The sequence below is a fragment of the Balearica regulorum genome, chromosome Z (genome assembly GCF_011004875.1).
Source record: "Balearica regulorum gibbericeps isolate bBalReg1 chromosome Z, bBalReg1.pri, whole genome shotgun sequence".
Classification (NCBI taxonomy): Eukaryota; Metazoa; Chordata; class Aves; order Gruiformes; family Gruidae; genus Balearica; species Balearica regulorum.
Genome location: NC_046220.1, coordinates 20,943,106 through 20,970,033, shown reverse-complemented (window position 1 = coordinate 20,970,033; position 26,928 = coordinate 20,943,106). Strand labels below are relative to the sequence as shown.

At 44.9% G+C, this 26,928-nt stretch overlaps 1 long non-coding RNA gene across 1 annotated transcript in view; it reads right to left on the bottom strand.

Moving 5' to 3' along the window:
- Nucleotides 1-25,288, bottom strand: part of LOC142599384 (uncharacterized) — a 30,923-nt gene extending 5,635 nt beyond the window's left edge. Inside the window, exons 1-2 of the long non-coding RNA XR_012832930.1 lie at nucleotides 25,197-25,288; nucleotides 24,350-24,413 (exon numbers count right to left, since the gene is read on the bottom strand). This is a non-coding gene — a long non-coding RNA (uncharacterized LOC142599384). The remainder of the gene's footprint in view (nucleotides 1-24,349; nucleotides 24,414-25,196) is intronic.
- Between the last annotated feature and the right edge of the window lie 1,640 nt (nucleotides 25,289-26,928).

Sequence of the window (26,928 nt, the reverse complement as noted above, 5' to 3'; positions counted from 1 at the left end):
GTCTTCAAGGTAAGTCAAAGTGGGCAACTGAGTCAAGCTTCTGGTTTCTGTGTCCTTATACTCTGGTTTCACTGAACACAAATGTATTCAGCTCCAAAGGCAAGGCGAGGAACAAAATCAATTTTCCTCCTTGGGTACCTTATGGGGGATTTCATTCCACATCCCTCAGTGGAGTGAAAGCCTTTGATTCTGCCTTACTGGTGAGGGAGGATGTACAAAACTTCTGGGGATGGTGGTGAAATTAATATGCACATAAGGGATGTATATCTTTGGAGCATTACATGTAGAAATATAAAAAAGCTCAATGGATGAGGCAAGCCAAAAAAATACAGTTTTCTCCCCAAGTTTGAGTTGTAATGCTGAAAACCCACGTAGCTCACAGCCTCCAGTGGCCCAAAAAGAAATGTTTTCAGCCTCAGATAGGATCATACTGCAGATTTTTTTAAACATGTCAGAAAAACACAAATACAAAATGATATATTAATGGTTATTCATTATGTTGCATTCTCTTGCCTCTGAATCAGTTATAACTAGTACTATAATGCAATACTTAATGTGGGTGATAGTATAAATTCTTTTGCAAATTGTGTTATGTTCTTAGACTAACATATAAAATCAAATGAAGCCTATTAATAGTCATTAGTGGTGTTAGGGAACTTTTCATGAAATCTGTAGAGCTAATAGGGAATTTCTAGCCAAATGCTGCTTTGCTGAAAATAAAAACATTTTCTGAACATGTATGAAAAATATTTCTTAAATAAATATAAAAAATATATAGTTATAATATACTACTTATTTTGTCATTTGCATGGCTTATTATGTCATTTGCATTGCAAACTTTATAGCTAACTAAAAATATCTCTGCAGTGTTAATCAGGAAGGTATTCACTTCACATATTATGTTCATGCATATTGTTGAATTGCTTCTCATTCTCACAGTGCATCTAGTAGTATGATAGTATGTGGTGAAGGTTCCTGAGTGCAAATTGTGTGTTACATTGTAATTTACTTCCAGATATGATAATTTATGTAAGGTCTATTGAGAAAAACTATCATATACACAAGCCATACAGTGCACTTTTAAGCCTAGGTCTGTGTTCGTTTCCAGTCTCAAACAGACCTGAAAACAGCCTGTGCTTTCTTGCTTTATAGCATCTGCAACAAATAAAAGAATATCAACATAAGTCATGGTGCCACTGCTTTAGAAAATGTATTTCTTGAGAACTGAATGTTTTAACAGTTTTCCATTGAAATCATAGTTGCTTTTCCAAAATGATTGATTCCATTAAACCTGAACTGTTCTTTTTATCGTTAAACATCCAGAAAAAGTTAATAACAGCTATTCAAAAACTTAATGCATTCATACCTCATGAATATTTAAAAAATACAGAATGGCTTTTAAATATGTGTAAATTAATTAATGGGACAGTCTCATTCCAAGTAGAAAACAGTTGGCCTGGAACAATTCCTACAAATTTAACTAAAGTTGGACCAAAATTTTAGAAAATTTCTTTTTAAATTACTCGGAAGAGATCCTTCCAGCAATATCACAGATGTAGTGTAAGACTGCTTGATACAAAATAAGAAATCCAAGAGGGCATTAGGAAAAACTGCAATACCAAACCAGTGAAAAATAATATCTGTAATATCTTCTACTCAATATGTCCACAATATGCACAATGTCAGTAAGCACCTAATTTGGTCTCCTTTTGTATTCGGTTTGCGTGGCAAGGTTTTGGTAGCGGGGGGGCTACAGGGGTGGCTTCTGTGAGAAGCTGCTAGAAGCTTCCCCTGTGTCTGATAGAGCCGATGCCAGCCGGCTCCAAGACGGACCCACCGCTGGCCAAGGCCAAGCCCATCAGCAACAGTGGTAGTGCCTCTGGGATACCGTATTTAAGAAGGGGGGAAAAAAACACTAAGAGCAATTGCAGCCAGAGAGAGAAGTGAGAAGGTGCGAGAGAAACAGCCCTGCAGACCCCCAGGTCAGTGAAGAAGAGAGAGGAGTTGCTCCAGGCATCGGAGCAGAGATCCCCCTGCAGCCCGTGGTGAAGACCATGGTGAGGCAGGCTGTCCCCCTGCAGCCCATGGAGGAAGGATGAGGGGGTGTAGAGATTCCACCTGCAGCCCGTGGAGGACCCCACGCCGCAGCAGGTGGAGACACCTGAAGGAGGCTGTGACCCCATGGGAAGCCCACACTGGAGCAAGCTCCTGGCAGGACCTGTGGCCCTGTGGAGAGAGGAGCCCACGCCAGAGCAGGTTTGCTGGCAGGACTTGTGACCCCGTGGGGGACCCACACTGGAGCAGTCTGTTCCTGAAGGTCTGCACCCCGTGGGAGGGACCCACGCTGGAGCAGTTGGTGAAGGACTGCAGCCCATGGGAAGGACTCACGTTGGAGCAGTTGGTGGAAGACTGTCTCCTGTGAGAGGGTCCCCAGGCTGGAGCAGGGGCAGAGTGTGAGGAGTCCTCCCCCTGAGGAGGAAGGAGCGGCAGAGACACTGTGTGATGAACTGACCACAACCCCCATTCCCCGTCCCCCTGTGCCGCTGGGGGGGAGGAGGGAGAGAAATGGGGAGTGAAGTTGAGCCTGGGAAGAAGGGAGGGGTGGGGGGAGGTGTTTTAAGATTTGGGTTTATTTCTCATTACTCTACTCTGATTTGATTGGCAATAAATTAATTTCCCTGAGTTGAGTCTGTTTTTCCTGTGACGGTAATTGGTGAGTGATCTCTCCCTGTCCTGATCTCGACCCAGAAGCCTTTCATTATATTTTCTCTCCCCTGCCCAGCTGAGGAGGGGAGTGATAGAGCAGCTTTGGGGGGCACCTGGCCTCCAGACAGGGTCAACCCACCAGTTTTTTTAAAGGTGAGGCATTTCAGGCATGTGTTTGCAAAAGTTTCTGGCTTGTGGATAGTTGAGCAATTCCTACTGAAATCAATGATAGTTGTGAATTTGTACTACTGAAAAATCATTAATAATGCTGTCGTGGTTTAACTCAGCAGACAGCTAAAACAACCACACAGTTGTTTGTTCACTCCCCACCTGCCCTCAGTGGATGGGGGAGAGAAATGGAAAAAAAAAAAAAAAAAAAAAGAAAAGACTCATGGGTTGAGATAAAAACAGTTTAATAGGACAGAAGAGGACGATGATGATGATTATGATGATGATGATAAAAATATACAGAACAAGTGATGCACAGCACAACTGGTCACCACTCAAAGCTGATGCTCAGCTAGTTCCCAGGCTGCCCCACCTCACGGCCAACCCCCAGTTATATACAAAGCATGACATCATATGGTGTGGAATACCCCTTTGGCTAGTTGGGGTCAGCTGTCCGGGCTGTGTCCCCTCCCAGCTCCCTGGGCACCCTGAGCCTCCTTGTTGGCAGGGCAGCATGAGAAGCTGAGAAGTCCCTGACTGCTTGGCAACAACTAAAAACATCAGTGTGTTATCAACATTATTCTCATCCTAAATCCAAAACACAGCACTGTACCAGTTGCTAGTAAAAAATTAACTCTATCCCTGCCGAAACCAGGACAAATGTATTTTAAATTAGATATCCAGAAAGCAAGATGCACTAAATATGCCAGTTTTGAAAATGTGTCCATATATGGTGCAAGCTGGAGTTAAAATAGAAACTGTTCCAGCTTAAACCATTAGTGTCTGTACTGATGGCATTAATAGACATATTACTGGGTTCCTGTGGTGTTATCTCACAGATAATGAATTACCAAGGTGAAACTATGGCACAATATACATTTCTTGCATGCTAATTTTTTACACTTTCATTATGCTAAAAAGTTGCAAAAATAAATAGCCATTTCTCCATTACTTAATTCTCAAGCAATGAATAAAATCCTTATTGTTCTGTAGCATGGTGCGGTGGTCGGTTAAATTTGATTGGCTGCCAGGTGCTCACCCAGCTACTCGCTCACTCTCCCTCCTCACTAGGACAGGGAGAAAAAGTAAGATAGAAAATGGGTCAGAATAAAGTCAGGGATATCACTTACCAATTACCATCAAGGGCAAAACAGACTTGACTTGGGGAAGATGGAACAGATCATCCCGGAAGTTATGTCAAAGCATATGGATGACAGGGAAGTGATTAGAGACAGCCAGCATAGCTTCACCAAGAACAAATCATGCATAACTAATTTAGTGGCCTTCTACGATGGAGTGACTGCACTGGTGGATATGACAAGAAAAACTAATGTCATCTACCTCGAGTTCTGTAAGGCCTTTGATGCAGTTCCACAAAACATTGCTGTCGATAATTTGGAGAGATATGTGTTTGATGGATGGACTAATCAATGGATAAAGAGCTATCTGGATGGACGCATCCAAAGAATCGCAGACAACAGCGGCATCTCCAAATGGAGATCAGTAAAAAGTGGTGTCCCACAGGGATCCATATTGGGATGAGTACTGTTCAGTATCTTTATTGATGACATAGACAGTGGGATAGAGTGCATCCTCAGCAAATTTGTGGATGACACCAAGCTGAGTGGTGCAGTTGATTTGCTTGAGAGAAGGGATGCCATCCAGAGGTACCTTTGTAAGCTTGAAGAGTGGGCTCATGTGGACCGCATGAAGTTCAACAAGGCCAAGTGCAAGGTCCTGCACATGGGTCAGGGCAATCCCAAGCACAGCTACAGGCTGGGTGCAGAACTGAGGAAAGCAGCCCTGAGGAGAAGGACTTGGGGATGAAAAATTGGACATGACCTGGCAATGTGTGCTTGCAGCCCAGAAAGCCAACCGTATCCTGGGCTGCATCAAAATAAGTGTGGCCAGCAGGTTGAGGGAGGCGATTCTCCCACTCTACTCCACTCTTGTGATGCTAGGAGGCTTTGGAAAAGTTTAAGAACAAACTGCATAAGATCCTAACAGAAAAAAAAATGTTTCCGGCATGAAAAAACAGCTGGTTATTAAACTGGTTGAGTCCCTTCAGGGCAAAATATGCATTCTATAATTTCATACAAACTAAACTAGGAACTTAGACATATGCATGTGTTAAGACAAACAGAACACTTTTTAAAATTATTTTAACTTCTCTTTAAAATACTTCAGCATTAGCATCTGTTATTGCTCTAGCATTTATTATGAACTCATGTTAAACTCCTGCCCCCAACCTCACCTCAAACTTGTCACTATCAATGGGGCTACAGTAATGTTTTATAGTTTGCTCAATCATTAGCAACCTACGCATTAATTACCTTTATCCTGCTCTTCAAAATCATATACTGAGAAATTAGTTACATATTGTAAAATTTCATATTAACTAATAATCTTAACACAGGTTTTAGATAAGGATTTCCAAATTTCACACTCTTTTTAGGTTTCTTTAATATCTAAAGTAGTAAATTAAAGATATCTGTATTAACTTTCTCTTAGCTGTCTACTTTTTATACATTTAACCTTTATATTTAATTTTAAAATACTACTGTTGAGAAAGGAATCTTTCTTGAGTGTATCCTTTCCTGATTCATACATTGTGTATCATATACCTGAGGACCAAACTACAAATATTTCCTTCATTAGATAATGTACATATGGAATACTTATTTACAGTTCTGATCTGAACACTGTTCAACATGGTAGAAAGAAATCAATTAATACAGTGAACACTAACCTGGCTACTAAATCCATATATTATATAATAATAACATAGAAACAGGAATAGACCTCTGGGACATTTTGAGTGAGTGCCTGCCCGCTGCTCTTGCAGCACCAAGACCCCACAGGTGCCCTGGATCTGGGGTCAGGGAGGAATTTTTATCCCAGGACAGACAGGCACAGGCGAGGCAGGTCAGGGGTGTTTCCCACAGTCCCTGGCCCAGCCACTGAGCTTTATGAACAGGACAAGCAGAGCAGGAGATGAGTGCAAGGACTCATGGTCACGGCATATCTTTGGATGACGTCCTCCACTCACACGAGCCCTGGGGAGGGAGTGTGGCTTGCAGAAGGAATGCCCAAGCCTTGTACTGATGAAGGGGATCTCCCTAGGTCCTAGCAGGGAAGGGCTCTGCTGGACTCCTCCAGGCTGAGGGCACAGGCAACGTGGCCCTCAGCTAACGAGCTCCCTGGCTGCTTGTGGCACAGCAGGAGAAGCTCCTGGCCAGGACTGGGCTGTGCTCTGACTCTTGGCCCTGCCGTGGTGACACCAGGAGCCTGCTGCAGAGGGTGGCAGAGAGGAGCCCAGCAGGCTGTCCCAGCTGCGCCCAGTACATGGCCACCATGGGCAGGGACAGCCCCTGGCCCTGGGCACAGGGACCTTCCTCCTGTGTGGCCCTCCCCTGTGACACAGGGCCCCGGCACCCCCACGTCACAGGGCCACCCCCCAACAACGCGTGTCACCGTGCCAAGGCAGGATGAAAGGGGCATCCTCCTGTGCCCCACTGCCGGCCTGCCAGGCTGCGCCATCGGGACTGAGCTGGCTGGGGGCTGCCCCACGGCATGGCAGAGGACATCTTTGAGGGGCCAGTGGCATTAACTGGAGGGGCTGAGGGGGGGAAGACTTGAGGCTGGACGAGGCTGCTGGAGGTTCTCTGCCGCAGTCCCAGCTCCTGGTAGGGCCACATTCAAAGCTGTGTCTGCTGGGTGGAAATCCTGCTTGCTTGCTTGCTTGCTTGCTTCCTTTCTTCCTTCCAGGAATGGAGACAAGCTCCTGGGGAGAGCAGAAGCGCCACAGACACCCGGAGGTGCCCACGGCTGTTGGGCCTTTTCGTCTGGATGGCAGAAAGTTTGGCTGGGTGGCCTGCCAAGCCCATGGGAATGCATTCTCGGTGCTTGAGGAGCAGTGCAGAGCTCGCCATCCTCATCCCCTGCAGAGCCAGTGGCAGCGGCACTAAGGAACAGGCTGCAAAGATGCTGCAAGGGCTATCAGAGCCAGCACCTCCCCCCGTGCTTTGGGGCACCCACTGGTGTCCTGCCGGGCACGGGAAGGATTCTCGCCCCCGAGGTCGATCTGTCCGGCGGCTTTTGCCACTCTCGGAAGCCCCTGAGATGGATCCAGGCTGCGGGAGGGAAGGGGTCGGGCAGTGGTGGCATCGCTGTTAGGAGTGACCACCCCGTGGTGAGGCAGGTCTTGCTCACGTGCTCAGGGAACAGCCGATCGATCGCCAGCTCTGGGGTCAGGAAGGAATTTCCCTCCCCCCGCCCCCGGGGCAGATTGGCGCGGTCCCTGGGGGTTTTTCACCTTCCTCTGCAGCACTGAGCACGGCCCCTTGCCAGGGCTCCTCTGGGCCATTTTGGGTAAGTTCCTGCCTGCTGCTCTTGCGGCACCAAGACACCACTGGCACCCTGGCTCTGTGATCAGGAGGGATTTTTTTCCCCCCCAGGGCAGACTGACACTGGTCCTCCTGAGTTTTTGTCCTTCCTCTGCAGCACTGAGCAGAGCCCCTTGCCAAGGCTCCTCTGGGCCATTTTGGGTAAGTTCCTGCCCACTGCTCTTGCACAAATTAGAAGCAGCTTTTTCAGCGTGAAGACACCACAGGTGCCCTGGGTCTGGGGTCAGGCAGGAATTTTTTTTTGCCCTGGGGCTGACTAACTCTAATCCCTGGGGGGATTTTGCCTTACTTGGCCATGCTGAGCACAGCCCCTTGCCAGGGCTCCTCTGGGCCATTTTGGCCAAGTGCCTGCCTGCTGTTCTTGCATCAGGAATACACCACCATTGCCCTGGATCCCTCAGGAGCCGCCACTTTTCAGCTGCCCCTGCATTCCATAAAAGTGCAGTTTTCTCCTTCATCTGTGTTTGTGTTGTGTGTGTGCTGGTCTTGGCTGGGAACCTTGTCCTGCAGCTGTGCCATCAGCAATGGCACGTACACTCACACCATGGGCCTGGCAGCGCCCTGGAAGAGCTGGGAGGGTTGGTTGGCTGCCCAAGCCTCGCCTTGGTCGAGGTGTTCTCAGCAGCCGCAGGGCAAGGCATGGTCAGCCGCTGCCTCCTGGCCCCTCAACCTCAGCCTCAGGGATGCACTAAGAGCTGCCTCCAGCCCTGGAGCTCCACACGCCTGCATTTCTTCTCATCCAGATGTGTGCAGGTACCTGCATGGTGCACCAGAGGGGTGGGCAGAGCCCTGCTCCACATCATGTACCCTTTTTGCTCCACACTCCCAGCTCTGCCCTGAGACGCTCCCCTCCTGTGCCACTCGCAGCTTGTGGGGGAGTAGAGAAGGAAACAAGAAGGAGGCGTCTCCATGACTTCTCCATCCCGGAGCACTCAAGATGGTGTTTGTGCAATGGGGACAAGGGGGAGTCCCCACTGGTGCAAGGTGGCAGTTGGCAAAGGGTCTGGCCTGCCTTCTCAGGCCAGCTTTTCTTCCCAAGGACCAAGGTGTCAGCTGGGTCCAGAGCATGAAGCTTCACTGCAGTGGCACGGGCTGTGGTCTGTTGCTTGAAGCGTTGCACTGAAGTGTAGCAGCCCTCCACGTGCCAGAAGTGCTGGCTGCCCTCTCCTGCAGAAGCCCAGGCCGGGGCCATTGCTCGGGAAGGTGACTCTGCAGAGGAGCGAGGCAGGACAGGGTCACTAGTGACAAGCTCTGGGATAGCATGACGAGGTTTGAGTGATGGTGTGCTAGTGAGGGCTTTCACTCTGCTCCACAGTGTACCAAGCGTGGCGGAGCACATTTCAAATGCTTGTACAGTAATGCCCGCAGCATGAGCAATAAACAAGAGGAACTGGAAGCTTTGGCTCAGTCCCAGAGCTATGACAGCATTGGCCGAAGCGAGACTTGGTGGGAAGAGCCCTGTGACTGGAGTGCTGTGATGGACGGTTACAGGCTCTTCAGGAGAGACAGGAAAGGCAGGCGAGGCCGAGGAGTAGCGCTGTCTGTAAAGGAGGGGTTGGACTGTACAGGGCTTGCAGTTGGGGGTGACGTGGTTGAGAGCCTTCGGGTAAGGATTAGGGGAAAAGCTAATAAAGCAGATGTTGTTGTGGGAGTCTGCTACAGATCACCCAGCCAGGATGATGTCACTGATGTATTAGTGCATAAGGAGTTAACTGCCCCTGTAAATCACTTGCCCTTGTCCTTATGGACGACTTCAACTTCCCAGATGTTAACTGGGACTGGCATACAGCAGATCTGAAGAGGTCTGGGAAAGTCATCGAATGACAGAATGCTTTGGGTTGGAAGGGACCTTGAAGGAACATCTAGTCCAGCCCCCCGAACATGGGCATGGAAATTTTTCACTAGACCAAGTTGCTCAAAGCCCCGTCCAACACTTGGATGTTGAACACTGCCAGGGATGGGGCATCCACAACTTCTCTGGGCAACCTGTTAAATCCAGTTGGTGGCTGGTCACAAGTGGTGTTCCCCAGGGTTAGTATTGGGGCCAGTTCTGTTTAATAATGTGAGAATTGCACATAAGAGGTTAAAAACACTGGTGTCCGCTTATCTCTTAGGCAAACATTGTGGATGGAGATTCGCAAGGTCAGCATGAGAAGCAGATGAAGGATGGAGTCTTACAGCAGCAGGACAGCCCTGTTTTGGCTAGAGAATGTGGAATAAACACATAAACAGTTTCCACACAGAATCTTGAAGGCCATGGTGCCCGGAGTGAGACCTTTTGCTTCATTATGCATGAAAAGAATATTAAAGTTCACACCCCTAAGCATGATAACGAGCTAAAAGAAGTACATGCTAAACATATATGACTATAGTACTCGACTCGCCACCCAAATCATGTTAAATGTCACCCCAGGGAGGGGAACAGCTAAGGTTGGGGTATAAAGGATATAGTTTACTCCCAGGGGGGAGAGAAGAGATTGAAGACCCCAAAGAGGCAGTTGATGGGCTGTGCTCCTTCTCCTCCGCCCAAGACAGGGACCCCTTCTTGGTAAGCATTGTGCCTTCATCTTTTGGTGTAGAATACCCAGGATAGCATTTAGCTGGCGCTATCATCATATATTAGCACTACTCCAGTAAGTGCATTTATCAAGTAAAATTCTGAACTCTCTATACCTGTGGCTTTAATCAACTTTCTGTCTGTTTCAACTTTGCGAAACTGTCCCAGTGGAAGTCCTTCAGGGGGCCCTGACAGCCCAACATTGACTCTGGTAAATGGCTACACACAGAATCCTTTAGACATAAAGCACTGACCAAGACTGGGACTAAGACCGAGTCTAGCCGCACCTAGGCTCCTCTCTGAGAAGGAGTTTAGAAAGCAAGGGGGTCCTTTCTCAACCTTGTGCCTCATCGCCTCCCTCAGCCATGCATCAGATTCATACTCTTTACACAACACCAGGAAATTCCTGAAGAATGTTGAAGATAACTTTTTGGTACTAAGGGAGCAGAGAGGGAGGTGCTGGTCATTTTACTCAGGTGTCTGGTGATAGGACACAAGGGAATGGCTTAATGTCAGGGGAAGGTCAGACTGGATATTAGGAAAAAATTCTTCATGGAGAGGGTTGTCCTGTGCAGCGTCCAAGTCATCTCTGAGCCCATGTTCTCTTTTGTATTTTGTCAGATGTGCTTCTGTCTACTCTTAACGCATCAAGACTAAATAAATTAATGAGATGTGTATGTGCCCTTATCAACAGTGCATCTGGCAGCAACCCAAACTGGAGTACCAGACCCAAGTGATTTTTCCTTCAAATGCTCTCAAACGTATCTCATTTTAGCATCTTTGCTGTCACTGACTATAGACTGAAGAAGTATTTTGATGGTTTTGTCCTTAATTTCTCCTTTCTTATATTACACATCATGCTCAGCTTCACAAATGGTCTCTTTGAGAAAGAAAGATAGTATCTTAATTTCTATTAAAACCAGGAAGGCCTAGTGTATAAATAAAAGAACTAAGATTCGAGAGATCAAGGTTCTTAGTTTTTCACTGACCTGTCAGGTTATGCAACCCAAAATGATACCATTCTCTTTGGTTAAATGACAAAAATCTACTGTGTTTGCTGTTCAAATATGACCTGAACCGTGTGGATGACCGTTCTGCTCGCAGACATGCAGGAGTACATCCCTGGTCACTTGGGACAAGATCCAAAATCCACTAAAGTTATTGCTTCAAAGAAACCTTCTCACTGACTCACATGGATTCTGAATTAGGCCCTTAGTTTAATTTCATGTTTAAGTTTTAATTTCATGTTTAAGTTTTAATTTCATGTTTAAGTCATCCTCAAGATGCAAGGAGTTTCCTGGGAATGAATGAGTGATGAGGGGAAACTGATGATATAAGAGATTCCATTCATCATTAATCATAAGGAAATGCCATTTGCTGAAATAAGTTCAGTTTAAATTTCACTCACAGTGCAACCTTCAAGATGTCATACCTCTAGACAAGTATGTTAAAGCTTTGAAAAATGTAAACATCTGTAAGAATACCAGAGCACTGAAAAATAGAGCTCATGAAATATGCTCACTTTTACTGAGTCTTTCTTTTTTTTCCCTGAAACATTGAATTAAAGTTTTCCTCCTTCCAAATAATTAGGGTTTGGCAATTGTCAATTGTTCAGTATTAGCAATACTTACTATGTGAACAGTGAGCAGCCGAATAACAGGAGACCACATGACAGAAGACCATCAAGAATGTATCCATTGATGGCATTTATAGATTTTAAAAGCCATTAGCCATCTTCAGTCTTAGGAATTCTTATCCCAGACATTTTCACACAGAATCTGACCTGATACTTTCACTGACAAGGTTGGAAAGAAACAGGAACAATATGGTAAGTTACATCAACAGTCCCAGAAGTGTCGCAGCACAGGCACACTCAAGGGAGATCCAGAATATATACTGATATTCTTCAGGACGCTCTATTTTTTTTTTATCATAGAGTTCTAAATAGTCCTAGACTTGAGAGAGGAACAAAGCCATTGCTTTTGTACCTAATTTGGGAATATCTGCGAGATGCTTTCCATTCACTTCTCATAGATGTAACTGTCTATTTCCTTTTCAGATCAAATTCTTCTAACAGTTTTCTAGTTTTCATTGATAGCACTATTCACAAGTATAGTTTATGTGAATTAGGCGTTACAACAAACTTTCCAGTGATACACCATTTGATTACATGTACCACAGCTATCAGTGGAGAAGAAATAATCTTTTCCTACTTACTCTGATGAAATATATTTCACCATTCAGTTCTCTCTTTTCTGGAAGAGTAAATGTTATCGGTCTTCTAATTTAATCTCTGAAAAGAGCCTCCAGCTGCCCCTCCCTCTTTTTAAATTTCAATTTCCTCTGTTTAAATGATGTTTTTGCTCTTCTTGAACATACCAGGTCATGCACTGAGGATCAGTGATACTAATTCTAAATTTTACCTTAAAGACAGTATTTTATATCCTTTTCTCATATTCAGGCTCCACATAAAGTATGCTCTTACTCAAGTGCTGTTTTATGGTAAAACAAACAAAAAGTTTAAGAATATTTCCAAAGTATTCCAAAGTGTAAACAAATGACCACAAGAAGAATAAATCAAGTTACTCTTTTAGAACACACATTACACTTGTGTGCAATTTAAATCCCTACTACAAAGGGATAGTTATTTACAACACTCTGTGCATGAATAATCTGCAAATGTTAAAAAAAGATGCAAGACAGGTTAAATAAGAACTAAATAAATGATCCTAAGTCAATTAATAGGTACCCTAAGGTTTTTCATTAATGAATTCAGAAACAAATATGATGTGTTTTGAGCTGAAAATGATGGAAACAACATGAAGTTAAAAGCACCAGTAATTTTTTAAATTGGGATGATATTTATAGAAGTCCCCCAACACAAACGGTGAATGAAACAATACTAGCTTCCAAGCAGAAAGATCTTCAGGACTAAGCTACCATGAAACAAGATGCCTGAAGGAGAAGATAATGCACCCCTGTTTGAATTGTATATGATCTGTTCTCAGCTATGCACATGATGACGCTATTCTAGCCTGTTAAGAGGTGGCAAGGAGGAATCTCTGAAGCTATCACAACATGCTGTGAAAACTCAGTAATGCCGTATTACAGCTGACTGACTGCTCATCTGATCTGTAATGGGAAATACAATGTTCCCAATGTAAGCAAACTAACAGAAGCCATGCTTCATGAGAAAGGACTAATTGCTTTGAGTGGGGTGAACCTGTAAGTGATAAAGAACACTTACCAATCTCATCACCCCCCCTCATTATTTGAAAGCTCACCCCTCTGGCATTTTTAATATATGCATACATTATTGAAAGTAATTCCAAACCAAATATTGTCTGTATATATTCTTATTAAGGAGAGGGACAAACATCTAAGACATGCTGGTTGTAACATTCAATGCCTTAATTTGGCTTGGCTAGTAGAATGATGAAAGCCATATAGGAACAAATACCTAACATGTAGATAAAGACAATGATCAAAGATGTAATTTTAGCAGGAACAACTTAATCTTCTTAGTTGTAAATTTAGTCAGAAATGCAACGAGTACAAATCTTTTGATGTTAATATAAATAAATTCTACAATATTTATTTAAGAGAATGAAGTAAAGAAGGCAGGGCAGAGTAAGTCATCTTGTGAAATGATGGATAACTTAATATATGGAGGCAAAATTAGCATGTGATATCAACAGGAAGTGAAGCTGGGATTGAAAAAATAGCCATGCCAAGGAAAATTAGTTAATAATTATGAAGAACTGTTAAAACTTAACAGCCTCTAAAACAAGAAGATGAAACTAACTAATTTTGACAAAAGCATTTAATAATGGTAGTATTAATTTATTAATTCAATAATTACTTCAACCATTGCCTGTATGAAGAAAATTTCATAACCGATGCTAACTTAAACATTGTGTCTAATATTCATTACTTGATTTGCTTTTATGAGCTACCTTATAATTTGTATTTACATAATTTTAATTATATTGTTCCCTTAGAGCTGGGCGATAAGTGAAGACAATCTATGTCTTCCTCATAGAAATTGGATTATAAATTGACAAGTGAATCTTGAAAATGCTACAGTTCTAATTCTATTGCTAAAAGAGAAGCATAATGATATTTGCCTAATGTGCATTAAACAAACTCAGAAAATTGAAAACCGCATTGACTTTCATATAATATTTCATATAAAGTTATACAAGCTGACTGCAGTTGAAACACAGGCTGGTTTATGAATAAAACACTTTGATTGTTCTTAGTGATTATTTTTTTACTGTTATATCCTGGTTTTTTAAAAAGATATATTTTTCAGATAAATTAAAATAATCTCACCAAGGAGTGTGCTGCATGACAACAACATTTAAAATCTTACGAATACAATCATTGTCATATTGTTCTGTTTAGATGGCCTTCCAACTCTAATATACTTACTGAAGTCTGAACATTATTAGGTTGTCCCAGTTTCCACCGGGCAGCTTTCCAGCCACTCTTCCCCAAGCCTGTAGCATTGCCTGGGGTTGTGACCCAAGTGCAGGACCTGGCACTGAGCCTTGTTAAACCTCATACAGTTGCCTCAGCCCATCGATCCAGCCTGTCCAGACCCCTCTGCAGAGCCTTCCTACCCTCAAGCAGGTCAACACTCCTACCCAACTTGGTGTCATCTGCAAACTTACTGAGGGTGCACTCAATCCCCTTGTCCAGATCACTGATAAAGACATTAAACAGAACTAGCCCCAGTATTGAGCCCTGGGGGACACCACTTGTGACCAGACCCGCAACTGGATTTAACTCCATTCACCACAACTCTTTGGGCCTGGCCATCCAGCCAGTTTTTTACCCAGCAAAGAGTATGCCCATCCAAGCCATGACCAGCCAGTTGCTCCAGGAGAATGCTGTGTGAAATGGTGTCAATGGCTTTACTAAAGTCCGGGTAAACAATATCCACAGCCTTTTCTTCATCCACTAAGCAAGTCACCTTGTCACAGAAGGAGATCAGGTTAGTCAAGCCAGACCTGCCTGTCATGAACCCATGCTGACTAGGCCTGATCACCTGGTTGTCCTGTACGTGCCGTGTGATGGCGCTCAAGATAAGCTGCTCCATAACCTTCCCCAGCACTGAAGTCAGACTGAGAGGCCTGTAGTTCCCCAGGTCCTCCTGCATTTCTCCCTGCATAACCTCATGACATCTTTGTAGTCCTCTTGAGTCGTCTGCCCCTTCTTCCAAAGGTCATAAACTCTCCTTTTTTTTCCTGAGTTCCAGCCAAAGCTCTCAGTTCAGCCAGGTCAGTCTTCTTCCATGCCAGCTTGTCTTTTGGCACATGAGGACGGCCTGCTCCGGCACCTATAAGATTTCCTTCTTGAAGTACATCCAGCCTTCCTGGACTCCTTTGCCCTTCAGGACAGTCTCCCAAGGGACTCTGTCAACAAGGCTCCTAAACAGGCCAATGTCTGCCCTCTGGAAGTCCAAGGTAGCAGTTCTGCTGAGTACCCTCTTTATTTCTCTGAGAATTGAAAACTTTATCATTTCATGATTGCTATGCCCAAGACATCCTCCAACCGTCATGTCTCCCACAAGTCCTTCTCTGTTCACAAACAACAGGTCCAGCTGGGCACCCTCCCTAGTTGGCTCACTCGTCAGCTGTGTCAGGAAGTTATCTTCCACACGCTTCAGGAACTGGCTAGACTGTTTCCTCTCTGCTGTATTGTACTTCTAGCAGACACCTGGCAAGTTGAGACGAGAACATGGCTAGCAATCATGAGACTTCTCCCAGGTGCTTGCTGCCCCTTCATCATGGTTGGGTGGTCTGTAACAGACTCCCACCATGCTATCTGCCTTGTTGGCCTTTCCCCTGACTCTTACCCATAAACACTCGACTCTTTCATGACCATCATCAAGCTCCAGACAGTCAAAACACTCCCTAATGTACAGGGTTACCTCACCACCTCTCCTTCCTTGCCTATCCCTCCTGAAGAGTTTATAGCCATGCATTGTAGCACTCCAGTTGTGTGAGTCATCCCACCATGTTTCCATGATTGCAATTGCATCCTAGTTTTCCAGCTGCACAATGCCGTCCACCTCCTCTTGTTTGTTGCCCATACATTATGCATTGGTGTAGATGCACTTCAGTTGGGTTATTGATCCTGCCACCTTCTTGGGGGGAGAAGCCCAAATTCTCATGTGACTGTTTTTAGGTGCTTCCATGGTTTCTAATACTTCAACAACCCTTGCGTCTTTGCTGCCATGTGGATCTCCATCCCCTACCTCCAGAGATATGTCTAGGGTGCTGTACACATTAGTACAGGGACATTTCAAATGTGCTCCAGTGTGCTCAGCTCATTGTGGAGCAGACTGAAGGACATTGCTAGTACACTGTCCCTCAAACACTGGCATGCCGCCTCCAGGCTTATCTCTAGCAAGCCTGATTTTAGCCCTTTCCCCCTTCAAACCTAGTTTAGAACTCTTTCAATGATGAGCCTTGCATACTCATGTGCAAAGATAATTTTTCCTCTTTGAGACAGGTGTACCCCGTCTGTCACCAGCAGGCCTAGCATCATGTAGACCAACCCATGACGAAAAAAATGAAGATTTTGCCAGTGACACCAGTCTTAGAGCCAGGTATTGATCTGTTGGGTCTTCCTGTTTATCCCCTTGTCATTTCCTGACAAGTGGGTACCACATATAGGGCTATAGCTTGATATATCCTCACTAGATATTATGCCGACCAGACCTATCCCACAGGGAAGTCTGCTGCCTCCCTGGGGCCCGGGTTAGAGACACTACCAGGAAACTCCCTGGTCTGGTGCGGCCCTCTGATTATTACCCGCTATTGGTTATGCAGGTCGGTAGTGATGAGCTTGTGGAGAGAAGTCCAAAAGCCATCAAAAGGGACTTTGGGACACTGGGGCGACTGGTTGAAGGATCAGGAGCACAGGTAGTGTTTTCGTCTGTCCTGTCAGTGGCAGGGACAAATACAGAAAGGAGCAGGAAAACCCAGGTGATCAACATGTGGCTCAGAGGCTGGTGCCATCAATGGAATTTTGGGTTTTTTGATCATGGGGAGGTTTACACAGCACCGGGCCTGCTGGTGACTGATGGAGTTCAGCTATCTCAAAGGGGGAAAAGGATTCTCGCTCATGAGTTGGCGGGGCTCATTGAGAGGGCTTTAGACTAGGATTGAAGGGGGAAAGGGGCACAACCAGGCTCACCAGAGAAGAGCCTAGGGGTGGCATGCCAATGTTGGGGGTGAAATCGGAAGCCCAGCTCAAGTGCATCTACACCAATGCACGCAGCATGGGCAACAAACAGGAGGAGCTGGAAGCCATTGTGCAGCTGGGTAGTTATGACTTAGTCACCATCACAGAAACGTGGTGGGACAACTCTTATGACTGGAGTGCTGCAATGGATGGCTATAAGCTCTTCAGAAGGGATAGGCAGGGAAGAAGAGGCGGTGGGGTGGCTCTGTATGTTAGGGACTGTTTTGATTGTATAGAGCTCAGTGATTGGGATGATAAAGTCGAGTGCTTATGGGTAAGGATGAGGGAGAGGGCCCACAAGGCCCTTCTAGGAGTCTGTTACAGACCACCCAACCAGGATGAAGAGGTAGATGAAGTATTCTACAAGCAGCTGGCAGAAGTCTCACAATTGCTAGCCCTTGTTCTCATGGGAGACTTCAACTTGCCAGATGTCTGCTGGGAATACAGCATAGCAGAGAGGAAACCGTCTAGGAGGTTCCTAGAGTGTGTGGAAAATAACTTCCTGAGACAGCTGGTAAGCAACCCTACCAGGGGAGGTGCCTTGCTTGCCCTGCTGTTTACCAACAGAGAAGGACTGGTGGGAGATGTGGTGGTTGGAGGCCATTCCAGCTTAGTGACCATGAAATGATAGTTTTCAATCCTCGGCGAAGTAAGGAAGGGGGTCAGCAAAACCGCTACCATGGACTTCAGAGGGCAGACTTTGGCCTGCTCAGGACACTGGTTGAGAGAGTCCCTTGGGAGAAAGTGCTGGAAGGGCAAAGGCATCCAGGAAGGCTGGGCATTCTTCAAGAAGGAAATCTTAAAGGCACAGGAGCAGGCTGTCCCTATGTGCTGTAAGACAAACCAGCAGGGAAGATGACTAGCCTGGGACGGAGCTTCTGCTGGGACTCAGGGAAAAAAGGAGAGTCTGCCACTCTTGGAAGAAGGGGCACGCAACTCAAGAAGAGTACAGGCATCCCACTAGGTCATGCAGAGGGAAAATTAGAAAGTCAAAAGCCCAGCTAGAGCTCAATCTGGCCACTGTTGTAAGGGATAACAAGAAATGTTTTTGCAAATACATCAACAGTGAAAAGAGGGTCAAGGGGAATCTCCATCCTTTACTGGATTCAGAGGGGAACATGGCCACCAAGGATGAAGAAAAGGCTGAGGTACTTAATGCCTTCTTTGTCTCACCCTTTAATAGTCAGACCAGCTGCCCCTGGGGCATTCAGTCCCCTGAGCTGAAAGAGAGGGACGGAGGGCAGAATAAACCCCCCATGATGCAAGAGGAAGCAGTTCATGACCTGCTATGCCTTCCTATCACACACACAAGTCTATGGGGCCAGACGGGATCCACCTGAGAGTGCTGAGACAGCTGGCAGAGGAGCTTGCCAAGTCACTCTCCATCATTTATCAACAGTCATGGTTAACAGGGAAGGTCCCAGACAACTGGAGGCTTGCCAACGTGACGCCCATCTAGGAGAAGGGCCCAAAAGAGGATCCGGGAAACTACAGGCCTGTCAGCCTGCCTTTGATGCTGAGGAAGGTTATGGAACAGTTCGTCTTGGGTGCGCCCATCAAGTGTGTGCAAGACAACCAGGGGATCAGGCCCAGCCAGCACAGGTTCATGAAAGGCAGGTCCTGCCTGACAAACCTGATCTTCTTCTATGACCTGGTGACCCGCTTAGTGGATGAAGGAAAGGTTGTGGATGTTGTCTACCTGGACTTCAGTAAAGCCTTCGACATGGTCTCCCACAGCGTTCTCCTAGAGAAGCTGGTGGCTCATAGGTTAGATGAGTGCACTCTTCACTGGGTAAAAAACTGGCTGGAAGGCCGAGCCCAGAGAGTTGTGGTGAATGGAGTTAAGTCCAGCTGGCGGCCGGACACAAGCAGTGTTCCCCAGGGCTCAGTCTTTGGACTGGTCTTGTTTAATGTCTTTATCAATGATTTGGACAAGGGGATTGAGTGCACCCTCAGTAAGATTGCAGATGACACTAAGTTGGGAGGGAGTGTCGATCTGCTTGAGAGTAGGAAGGCTCTGCAGAGGGATCTGGACAGGCTGGATCAATGGGCCAAGGCAACTGTATGAGGTTCAACAAGGCTCAGTGCCGGGTCCTGCACTTGGGTCACAACAACCCCAGGCAATGCTACAGGCTTGGGGAAGAGTGGCTGGAAAGCTGCCTGGTAGAAAAGGACCTGGGGGTGCTGGCCAACAGCCAGCTGAACATGAGCCAGCAGCGTGCCCAGGCATCCAAGAAGGCCAACAGCATCCTGGCTTCCATGAGGAATAGTGTGGCCAGCAGGACAAGGGAAGCGACCATCCCCCTGTACTTAGCACTGGTGAGGCCGCACCTCAAATACTGTGTTCAGTGTTGGGCCCCTCACTACAAGAAAGACATTGAGGTGCTGGAGCGTGTCCAAAGAAGGGCAAAGAAGCTGGTGAAGGGTCTAGAGCACAAGTCTGATGAGGAGGGGCTGAGGGAACTGGGGTTGTTTAGCCTGGAGAAAGGAGGCTGAGGGGAGACCTTATTGCTCTCAACTACCTGAAAGGAGGTTGTGGTGAGGTGGGTGTTGGTCTCTTCTTCCAAGCAACAAGTGATAGGACAAGAGGAAATGGCCTCAAATTGCTCCAGGGGAGGTTTAGTTTGGATATTAGGAAAAATTTCTTTACTGAAAGGGTGGTCAGTCATTGAAACAGGCTCCCCAGGGAGGTGGTGGATTCACCGTCCCTGGAGGTGTTCAAAAAGCATGTATACGTGGCACTTCAGGACATGGTCTAGTAGACACGGTGGTGTTGGGCTGACAGTTGGACTCGATGATCCTAGAGATCTTTTCCAACCTTAAAGATTCTATGATTTTATGATAAAGAGGAGGTGGAAGGATAGAGGAGAACACTAGTTGTGCTCCTGATACCTTAACTATTAATTCCAAGGTGCTGAAGTCTCTCTTGATTGCCCTTGGACTTCTTATTGCAACTTCAGCACTGCTTATATGAAAAAGCAATAATGGATAATAATCTGAGGGCTGCACCAGGGTAGGAAGTTTCCCCATCACATCTTTAATCCAAGCCCTAGGGAGGCAGCAGACTTCTCCTAAGTGGGTCTGGTCGGCATATTGGATCTTCTGTTCCCCTCAGAAAAGTCTCCTATGACAATGACCCATCGTTTTTTTTCTTTATGGAACTGGTTTTGATGCAGAGTGTAGGCCACCTTAACCTTGGTTACACATCCAACTTAGATGAACCATCGACCTCATCATTGTTTCGTTCCACTTGCAGAGCGTTTTACCTATTATGCAAGGTACATGGGAAAGTAAGGTAGTAACAGAGGAGATGTGCCCGCTGTGCTGAACAGGAACTTGTTGCCATTGCCCCTATCCCTTAAGTCATAGTGTTCTGCTGGGTGAAGAGAGGATAGGGAATCCTCCATATCATGCATCCTGTCTGCCTGACAGGGATATCCCAGGGAAGGTAGGGTTCCAGTGGTCTTGCTCACAAACTCCCTGATACTCTTCATCCTCCTCGCCTGCTCATGGAGCTCTGCCACTAGGCTGAGGACTTCCTTTACCTGGGCACACCACTCACACGTGTGCTCACTGCTGCGGTCCCATGCTGGCCTAAGAGTATGGTACATGCTGGATCCTGGCACCTAGACACATTAAGAAGGCATTAGGACCTCCTGGGTCTTCTCAGCTTCATTTGTTTTGTAGTACACCAAGTCTTTCTCTAATCTTCCTATCACCACCGAAGACTGTTTTCCTATTACGCTTTCATAGCCTTGCCTAGTTGTACCTCATCTTGTGCCTTTACTGTTTGGTAGATACCAGCCAGGGCCCAGCACAGTGCGGTAAGTTGTGCCTCTTTGGAATAGCCACAGCATTTTCCTTTCAAATATTCTATCACTTCATCAGGGTCCTGCAGTTGTTTGGGAGTGACGTTCCAAACCATTGAAGGTGAGAAGTTCTCTGGATACCTGCCCATATTCTCTACATGCCATGCCACCCATGACTATTCAGGGCAGATCTCTGGGTGGTATTCTTAAAACAATTGTTTGTAATCCTAAAGAACACATTCAGGAGACAGAGCAATCAGAGCATGCTGGCTTAACATCCCAAGGATATTAAAAATTCTCAAAAGCTGTTGTAACTAGCCTGAAGGAAAAAGGGGAGCTGAAAGAGCTGGGGAAAGTCGTGCCCCCACCACCCATTTTCCTCGTAGATTGGGAGTGATTATGAATCATCTGAGGTACGAGCATGACAGCAATGCCACTTACAAATACCAGCATAACCTCATGACCAGTGAGGTTATCATAAGTTGATATTACACAGTAGAGCAAAATGAGAATCCCAATCCCTCTCCCAGAAGTGACAAACAGCGCCACAGGGAACACATACAGCAAGTATGGGTTTACATACCACAGCCATGTGACAAAACAAAACACCATTGTGACCAGCAACTGTCTACCTAATATATAAATGCATATAAAAACTTTGTTTTAACATGCTCTGGTCAGATCTGTTGTCATCTCAACCCTTCAAGCACCAAACAGGACTGTCATGGTTCAGCCCCAGCCGGCAGCTGAGCACCATGTGGCTGCTTGCTCACCCCTCCACCCGTGGTGGAATGGGGAGGAGAATGGGAAGACAAAGGTAAATCTCATGCGTTGGGATAAGGACAGTTTACTGGGACAGCAAAGGGAAAGGGAAATAGCAACAACAATACTTAGAATATACAAAGCAAGTGATACACAATGGAATTTGCTCACCCGACCAGACACTCAGCCTGTTCCCAGCTACTGCTCCTCCCCGGCCAGCCACCTTCATGTGGTGAAAATGACATATGCTCATATAGTATGGAATATCCCTTTGGTTAGTTTGGGTCAGCTGTCCTGGCTGTGTCCCCTCCCAGCTTCTTGTGAGAATTAACTCTATCCCAGCCGAAACCCGCACAGTTAGCCACATGCTCTCATTCTTTTGTGCTGGCTCTGCCATTTGTCTGACCCTGTCTGATCAGTTCAGCTTGCTAAAAAGGCAAAAAGCAAATCTAGGAACAGTTACAAGAAGAAGCAATTGTTTTTTCCATCAGTAGTTCACAGGAAGAAAGTGGAGAACATGCAGGAAAACGTGGTAATTCTGTTGTAGAAAATACTAATAAGACCCTTCCAAATGTAGTCTATCCACCTATAGACACCATCAATGAAGAAGGATGAGGGCTAATTAAGAGTTCAAAGAAGGGCAACAGGAATTAATAAAATCACAGAAAACGTGACTAACAGAGATCCCTGGGACTTGAGATTATTTATTCCAAAAAAGACCGATGAGAAAGATGACAACAGTCTTTATTCAGGTAAGCAGTACATAATAAAGCAAAAGGAATTAAAAAGGAAAGCATCTGACGATGAAGACTGTCTCTAGAGGAAAATAACAGTCTGGGGCACTGGTCTGCAGAGAAGGTAAGAATGAAAGTGGAAAAATCTTTCACGGCATTCAGAAGGTTAGAGAGAAAAAATATGGGAAAATACGAAGTGAAGAAAGGCCAAAAATAGAAGGGAACAAAAAGTGATGAAATATAGCTGACTGTTGTGAGGAAAAGGAGAGGCCCACTGAGGGACAATTTTTAATTATTTTTTCAGCCAGAAAGCACTACTGGCTTTAATTTCTAGAATAAACAATTTAATTTTTTTACATCTTTATTTACTGATACAATGGTTTATTCTCATTATAAACTGCAGCACTCTGATATGGAATAAACTCACGTAAGTCACTAGAACACAGGTTTCCAGGAAGCACACCAAGAGAAATCAGTTTTCAAATAAAAAAATGTGGTGTATGATAGGCACGGACTCCGTAGGGTGCGAGTACAGAATCAACTTTATTACAGAATTTTCTGATTATATAGTATTTCTTGTTAAAAGGCGAGGCTCTTTTATTCCCCAGTCATCACCCGATTCGTGTTCCCCGCAACATCAGCTATTCTGTTTTTCTCTTGCACCTGGCAGGCGCCTGGCTGGCTCTTCTCAGCTCCTTATCTCCTGGATTCGGCCAGTCACATGTTATTTACGAGCTACTGAAGAATGCAAGGTCTGTTTTGTGCGTACCTTTTCTTTGAACAGCTGTTTTTCGCTGCTTTAGCCCACAGGTGGAAATCGCACATTTCCCACGCCATCTTTATTCGCTAAAGCGTTGTTCGCCACATCTCCCCCTTTTTTGTTTATGACAATCCTGTTGAGCAACAATCTGTCCATAACATGTGCCTCTATCTTCTGCACTCGTCAGAGAGCCGACCATAGAATCTGTAAAAAAGCCACCAAGAACAAGAAAAACAACACAGTGCCTATGCCAATAAAAACCCACATTCGAAGATTTAAACCACTAAACCAAGTTTTTGGATTTAGCCATGATAGGTCATTTTTTAATGCGTCAAATACACTTTGACTCATTAGTTCCCGTAATTTTTTAATTTGGTCCCTCAATTGATCATGTAAAGACTGAATATTATGTTGAAGAGATAAATCAAATGTCCTTCTAAATGTTGTTTCACTATTTTATAAATGGCTAAAAGTTATACAACTCCTAAAGTCTGGTGAAGACAGGGTAATACAAAAAGATCCATGACATGACAGAATAGTAGCATTGGAGGTTAGAGCAAAAAATAAGGATGGGTTGTGCAGACCATGATTTCTGCTTCAGACAAAAGTGTTACATTAGCCTTAGTTGCATTCTCCGTCATTAGTACTTGATATAATTGTCACTTAAAAAAGGAAAGACCCATCTGCCAAATATTTGAATGAGCCAGGAAAAAAGATAAATCTGATGTGTTAAAACTATCATTATAATACATCTGCAATTCTGTAAGCCACCATATCTTAATTTTGAGGTTGATCAATCCCAGATGCAACATCATCTTGGTGTTTCTTATCATCCTGTTCATCTTCAGTATGCGTTTTCACTTGTGCTGGCTTTACATTCCTTGCAGGGATCCAATAGGGACCTGAAGGAAGAGAAACACAAGCATATCCTCGTCCCCAGGTAAGCAAGGGGACCAGTCCTTCCCATTGACCAGATTCCAAATTTTTATAAAACACCTGAGGCTTCATGGTAGAGGGTTCCTCAGTTCTAAAATGTCTATCATCTACTGCGGAACTGTATTGCTTAGATCCAGATAGATTAAGAAAATTTAAAACATAAGTAGCTTTGTCTAATATTTCCTGTGGTCTTGTCCCTACTGGATTCCCCCTTTTTTGTTTATCAATAACAGATTTCAAAGAACGGTGGGCACGTTCTATTATTGCTTGACCAGTAGGGGAACGTGGAATTCCAGTAATATGTTCAACTCCCCAACCCTGTAAGAATAACAGAAAACATCGAGAAACATAAGCTGGGCCATTGTCTGTTTTAACTTTCCGTGGGACCCCCATGGTCGCAAAACATCTTAAAAAATGCTTCACAACGTCTCTGGCACGTTCTCCGGAATGGGCAGTGGCTACCAGAAAACCAGAGAAGGTGTCAATAGAAAGATGAACGTACTTAAGGCGTCCAAAAGAAAAAATATGTGTGACGTCTGATTGCCAAAAATCATTAGCATTTAAACCTCTGGGATTAGTCCCCGGCAAAACTGGCAAAGGGGACAGGCGCTGACAATCCGAGCATGCTCGAATTATATCTTGAGCTTGTGCAGTAGTTAAAGAGAAGTGCTTTCGTAATGAGTGTGCGTTTTGGTGGAAAAATTAATGAGCTAATTTTGCCTGATCAAAACATCGAGGAAAAACCGCAGCCATTGTAAAATGGTCTGCTATTGTATTACCTTCGGCAAGGGGTCCTGTGAGAACGAATATGGACAATGAAATAAGAATGCTGTCTTATTTTTAAAAGTTGGGCTAGCTTTAACAATAAATCAACCAACTGTTTGTTGTCTACCTCTCGTATAAAAGCAGATTCTAAGCGCTGAACAATACCTGTAACATATGCAGAATCATATGCAACAATATTAAGAGGTTCCTTTGAAAATAACTAAAAGGCACGGACCGCTGCAGCTAACTCTACAACCTGCGTCGATCCAGATAAGTGAGAAACATCTGAGGCCCACTCCTTGCAGTTTGCATGACGCTATACAACTGCAGCATTACCTGTTTTGCCAGAACCATCGATAAACACAGTACGAGCATTCTGTAGAGGAACAGAACTCAACAAAGACCGTGGCTGAAGAGGTAAACAGTGCAGAGAACCTAATAAATGATGGCGTGGCAAAGAATACAAAACAACATTAGTATAATCAGCCAGTGCAGCCTGAAAAGCCAAACTATTACACAATATAACATGAAATTCTTCTTTGGTTAATGGTAGATGAAGAAAGGTAGGATCTTGTCCTGTCAATTGTTGACATTTCAAACGACCCTGCGAAAGAAGTCTAGCAATCATTTCTAGGGCAGTGGTCAATGTTTTCTCAAAAGAATGTGGCAAAAATAACCACTCCAAAATGCGTAAAGCATGCTCTTCCTTCTGCACCTTCTCGTCCCACTGACCTAGGAGAGCATATGGTTGAAAGGAATGATAAATGATAAACAATCGAACTGGCAATTGCAGAGAAATTCAATGAGCAAACGTAAAATTAATTTTATCTATCACTCTCTGCAGCGCCGACTGGGCTGCTTCTGTCAATTGTCTAGGAGAAGTTAGTTCAGGATTCCCCTTCAACAACAAAAACAATGGCGACAGTTCATGTGTCGTTATTCCCAACAGTGGTCAAAGCCAGTTAATTGTCCCCAACAACTTCTGTAAGTCATTTAGAGTACTCACTGCAGTAGCAAGTCGTATAGACTGTGGATATACATGCAAATCAAGAAGTTTCCAGCCGAGATGATACCTCCATGAAGGCAGTGATTGTACCTTTTCCGTTGCAATTTGGAGACCGTATCGCCGAAGCTCAGCTACTAAACTGTCAAAAACTTGGGAAAGAGATGATTCAGTTTCCACAGCCAACAAAATATCGTCCATATAATGATATAACATGATTGCATCATATGTTTTGCAAATATTTGACAAGGCCTCACTAACAACAATTTGACATATAGTCAGGCTATTTTTGATTCCTTGCGGTAAAACCACCCAACGAAACCGTTGCATGGGTCTATCATTATTAATCACAGGAACCGAAAAGGCAAAACGAACACAATCTTCAGGATGTAAATGAATGGTAAAAAAGCAATCTTTTAAATCAATAACCTTCAAATGCCAATTGTCCGGAATCATAGTGGGATTAGGAGCTCCTAGTTGCAAGGCCCCCATAGGTGCCATCACTGCATGAATAGCTTGGAGGTCCTGCAACAATCTCCATTTGCCAGATTTTTCAGGAATAACAAATACAGGAGTATTCCAAGGGCTCGTGGAGGGAACAATATGGCCTAATTGTAGCTGCTCTTGCACCAATTCATGAACCCTTTCTAGCCACTCACCTTTCAAAGGCCACTGATCTACCCATACTGGCTTATCTGTTAACCAAGTCAGCTTGAGTCATGGCTGAATGTCAGTGGCCCCATGTTAAAAATGTGTCGTTATTGTCACGTTCCATTGTTGCAAGAGATTGCGACCCCATAAAGTACATGGCACAGTTAAAACATATGGTTGTTTGTTGTCAGGACCTTCCACAATCAAGGAATGCATACTCTGCCAAGGTATCTGTGTCCCTCCAATTCCAGTAACAGCAGCACATGCCTGTACTAATGGCCATTCCTATGGCCAGTCCGATCATTGAATAATAGAAACATCCGCTCCGGTGTCCACTAAGCCAGTGAACACCTGACCGTTTATTCTACAAGTCAACATCGTTTGTCCTGTGGTAATCTTCTGTGTCCAAAAAAT